Here is a 5,458-nt window from a genome sequence, read left to right as displayed (position 1 = left end):
GGACATCAAATCTTCCTAGTGTGTGATGTGAAATTACAGAAACTCATGAAAATATTCATAATACTGCAGCTTTATTTTGTGTTATGTCAGTGTTGTGATACTGAAAGTCCGCCCTTTTTAATTTAATTACTCTAATGTAGTAACTGTGTCATTTAGCGTTTGCTCTTTGTCCCCCCCTGCACCCTCAACAAAATGACTGTCGCACAAGTCAATGCTTGAGAACTTGAATGATGTCCAACAATAGCAGAGTGGGGAATATAATAATACAGAAGCTGTTATGGGCTGTGAGAAAAAGGACAATTACTATGTGCACAAGCAGAAGTCAGCACAGGTGAGACCAACGCAGGATGTTCCACTCCTGTTTCATTAGTCTGGTTATGAATGTCAATGCAATTCCTTGGACAGTATAATAATAATATTGTCACCTGGAACAAGCATGTCTCAAGATCCTTTCACAGCAGTTGTTACGGTGTTTAAAAGCAGCACATTATATCAAATTGCCAACCACTTATGTAGCACTTCCTTTTTTTTAAAAAAAAGATTCCCCCCCATATCTGCTTAATTTTGCAGATCATTTGTTTCACCGCGGAATTGTGTTAGCTCTTTCTCCCCCCCTAGTTTGCCGGGTTAAATGAACCAAGTCCCCTCGGTGAAAAGCGCCGGAACCCGCCCTGACCCGTGCGCCGGCCCCCGTGCCCGGATAAAATGTGGGTTTGCTGCTAGACGGAAAGGCCCTGTCGGCAGGCGGCAGGAGGAGACTGCGGGATAGGGCCGCGGGGGGCAGAGAGATTCCCTGCGCGAAGAAATCGCCCCGTTAGTTTGCCGGGTTAAATGAACCAAGTCCCCTCGGTGAAAAGCGCCGGAACCCGCCCTGACCCGTGCGCCGGCCCCCGTGCCCGGATAAAATGTGGGTTTGCTGCTAGACGGAAAGGCCCTGTCGGCAGGCGGCAGGAGGAGACTGCGGGATAGGGCCGCGGGGGGCAGAGAGATTCCCTGCGCGAAGAAATCGCCCCGTTCCTTCCTCCGGCTGGCCCGCCGCGCGCCGCAAAGGCGGGCGAGAAACACCGGCTCTTCCTCAGGGGGAGCCTGCCAGGATTGCTCTGGCTTCAAAGGTGCGTCCAAGTCAAAGCAAGACCCCAGATCTCCGCTCAAGTAAAAGGCAACGGAAGGAGGTGGACGCCTGGGTTGTAGCTTGGCAAGGCTCTCGGGGTGCATCTGATATCTGTTATTAGACCAGCTAACTAGCTGGAAAGTGTCTTCCTCAGCAAGCTTTCGGGGTTAAAACCCCTTCCTCAGGCTGAGGAAGCATCTGCCTGGTTGGCTGTAGCTTTGCATACTCATCCTCCTTTCTCACTTCGGAAAGAAATGAATGGCAAATCTTCCACGGAGGGAGTCACAAAAGAGTGAGGTTGGAAGAAACCTCAGGGGTCCTTTTAACTTGCCACAGGTGAGGCAGCGGGACAAGGGCAATGCCAATGCCCTGCCATGCAAGGGAAGGGAGTAGTTTGTTAAATCAGAAAGAGAGAAGGGCTAAAAAAAATCCTCATGAGAACGAGATGCATCATTATTTCAATAAAACATAAATATTAATTTTGAATGACTTGCCCTATTTAGAAAGATTTAGCTATAGGCAGATTTTCCTGATGGAAAAAAAGCACAATGATGGCACAGGAAAAGTGCTGAGGCAGACGCATCGTAGTACTTTAATTTATTCACCCTTGTACATCTGGGAGAAATGTAGAGCTCTCTTGATTGATGACTGATGAGTCTGGCTTCAGTGCAACCGGACAGATCCCTCCGATCTCGAGTTTTCTTCTCGAACAAGAAAATATTCAGTTATTGGAAGGCACCTAAAAGAGGTGCTCCATTTGCATACTACCCCAAAGAGGTGTCCTCCAGTATAACTGAGGGGAGAGATCTCTCTCAGACAGACACGCTCCCTCTCTCTCCGCAGTTATGTAAATTGTTTCATTGCTCGCTTTTTGCGGATTCAATTCCTATTCTGCAGATCACTAAAATCTTTCAGTAGCCTTTCTAAATCCTTGACGATTACTTGGAAGAAAGACCCAAATTGGTAAATAGGATCTATAATTAAGGAAGAGCCTTAATAGGCATCACCACCATACAGAACAGAAGGAAATGGAAGGGTGGTTCTGCAAAGAAAACGTGTCGCATCTCTTTAAGTTTGTTTGAAACATCTGTAAAGCAAGACTGTTTCCTGACAGATTCCCCATAGCCATAACTTTACAAAGCTAGCTGGTGTCACAGCTTTTGCAAGTGGCATCTCATTTGCACAACCCCTGTATGCCAATGCTCCCTAGAAATCGTTTAAAATGATTAACTCGTTTAATACATAAACGACCAGAATGAAGCTAATGAGCCAGGGACCATGATTTATTACTGAACACACTCACCTCCACTGAATACAACCTAAAACCACAGCAATTTAGTTCTAATTGAGGGAGTGATTTGCCTAGGTTTAGGACAGGATAGTTACTGGTATAGGTGACAGCTGTGAAACATGTTTTCCCCCTGCTAGCCAGCTCCAAACGTGTGACTATATCTTTATTCGATTTTTAAAACCTGTATTTATTTGCCGTAAATTCAATTGCCATATGAAGGGTCCTCTACGATGGCTCTTTTATACAACAAATAAGCAACACTTAAAAGGACCTTTTTTTAACAGAAGATCCCTTCTCCTTCCACCCAGGTGCAGAAAATGTGCTTTGAGCTAGCACATTTGGTAGCAACTTTCTTACCTTTAAACCCAGGGTCCTTCACTAGCCTGCTGGGCAGCAGGAAACTACCAGCAGTCTGAAGATATTTCTGGAGCTAGGTGCGGATGTATGCCTAAATGGGGGGGGAGGATGCTTTTTCAGCTACCTTTAAGCAGGTCATTCCTAAAAAACCCCTGCATTACCTTTATAAATTTCAAAGAAACACTTGGGTTTAACCTCTTCCACACCTCCGAAGAGTAAGACTCCTTTCTGCGTTGGCGAGCTGCTTTTCTTTTTCCTCCCAGGCGCCGCCCAACCCCATGCGTGTATTGGTCCCTTTCTCAGCTGTGAGTTAGTTACAAGCAGGACCGTCCTGAGCGCTGCAGCTCCTGCTTCTAGGGCAGTCAGCGGAGCCTGAGCCATATAGTTGCTCGAGCAGATCCTTTCCTTGACCAGTCACGAACCTGTGCAGCTCTCCCGAGTTGCAGAGCCGGGGCTTTCATCCTGCGCCTTGTCATGGCCTCATCTGGAGACCGATGATACCAGCGAATATTTCCCTGCCTCCATTATTAATATCAGTCATAGGCTTGAAGTCTCATAGCGAAATCCTTCGCTTGTCTCTATCGTAACCTGAGGGCAAATACGGAAAATAATGAATGCTTTGAAGGGCTTTTTTTTCCAGGTGCAGAGAAGCGATCTCCGTATCTTTTCCTAGCCGGGAGGTTGTTATTTTATCTAGTGCTTGACACTAGACCCATACACCAGGGTGTGTATGGTGACCCATACACCAGGGACACCGGCACTCCTAGCCGTTGTTAATGGTGCAGCCATTTCTTCCGGAGATGCCCGTTGATTCGTACTGGGGATTCGGTTGCCTTGGACAACTGGGGCGTAAGGGGCAAGAAGCGACCCTGATTTGCGGCAAATAGAGAATAAATGATTTAAGAGGCAACAGGGAAAGCAGCATTTCTCGTTGCCCGAGCTGAGCACGGGCGGCGGCAGACCCCCGCCGGCCCAGGGCGGGAGCGGGCGAGACGAGAAAGCCCCCGCACTGCCCTGCGGCTCGGGTGCGGCGCGGATAGAAATGCTTCATTCCTATTGGACAAGCCGTCCAACGTGACTACAAATGCCGCTTCCTATTGGGTGGCATTCCGATACCCGCCGGGACAAGGCGGGAGCCGGGAGCGGGGAACTCCCAGCCTGGAGCTGCTGCTTCTTGCACTTACGTTTGCCCCGGACAGTTAGTTATACTGCTCCCTGCTTGAATCGGTTCCTTTTTAGAGGTGAATCCGGCTTATTATTCATAAATGAATATGTTAATGACTGTATCTATCATTGCGTTATGACTCTGAAGCCTCCTTTCCAGAGTAGCATGAAACAAATATTTAATACCACGTGCTGACGATCTATTCGTGGTATTTGAAGGTGGTTTTAATTGCAGGAGGCTCTAATGGGCTGTGATTGTGTCCTGTTTGTTCACAGCTTTCCAAAACCGGGGATTTTTCGGAGTATTTTTATGTTTCCTTTTTTTTTTTTTTTTATTTTTCCTTTTTTTTTAATCCCTGTATAGTTCCTTACTAATGGTGACACCGTCATGGGATGCTTTAAATATATATACAGATTTTCAGCTGATTCTCGCATCCAAATACCTCTCCTTTGTTTTCTTGCCCCTTTTTTGGGAGGAGGTGGGAACAGTCAATAGCACTGAAGACTATGCTGATTTGGGGGCCTGTTTTCAACCAGGTCCGCTAGTGCTGGCACAGAGGTGGGGGCTCTCTGGGCTACACCTCTGGGGCCCTTTCCCCAGTCAGACTAACCCAGCCTCTCTGCTCTGAGCCAGTCCTTCCTCTCTGAGGTCTTCATAAATAGCCTTAGGAGTATCTCTCACTTACTTTTCTGTATCCAGCAGAAGGAAGCAGCTTTTGATGGCTCGTGTAAAGCAGCTCAATCGTAAGCTTGCCACTGAAGGACTCCCTCGGGAGGGCCAGCTCAAGAGAACAGCTCGAAAAAGGGTAGCAGAGACAATCTATGCATCCCCTACGGAGCAGGTACCTGGGAAAAAGCCTGCTGGAAAAACCCGTGCTTCTGCAGAGGAGGTGGAGAAGCCTCTGTGTCCCCAGTCTCGCCCCCATGCTAAAATGTTCCAAAAAATTCACTGGCATCAGCAACGCAGCGGCCTGGTGATTTCCCCGGTTGGCTTCCGACGACTAATGAAAGACGCTTGTGATCTGAAGAGTAACTTGCGTTTCCAGTCGCCAGCTCTCCTGCCTCTGGGGGAAGCCACTGAAGCTCATCTCCTGCGGCTGTTTGAAGACTGGAACCAATGTGCTCTTCATGCTAAAAGAGCCTCCGTGCGGCCCAGCGATGTTCATCTTGTGAGATGCCTCCGGGGAGACAGAGCGTGAACTTCACAGAGGCACACAGGACAACCCTTCTCAGGAAAGATTTCTCTACAGCTTTCCTTGGGAGTCACCATGCTGCTGTAGAGGGAAGCACTTGGTTCATCTTTGTAGCTTTGTTTCTTTTTACATTTTTAGTTTTTTAAAAATTTTGTTAAATAGCCTTTCAGATGTCTCTCATACATGGCTATTACCCTTTGTTTTAAGGCGATGGGAGAAGCTGATGGTTTCTCCAAACAGGAATGCAAAGTTCCCTTTAATGTTCTCCTCTCCGTAACGTTAAGATACACTGCTGTCGTTAAGCGAGTTTCTTTGTGCTGGGAATAAATGTTTCGCAACAGA

This window comes from Alligator sinensis, unplaced genomic scaffold (genome assembly GCF_000455745.1).
Source record: "Alligator sinensis unplaced genomic scaffold, ASM45574v1 scaffold1645_1, whole genome shotgun sequence".
NCBI classification, from domain to species: Eukaryota; Metazoa; Chordata; order Crocodylia; family Alligatoridae; genus Alligator; species Alligator sinensis.
This window is presented reverse-complemented; position numbering follows the sequence as displayed.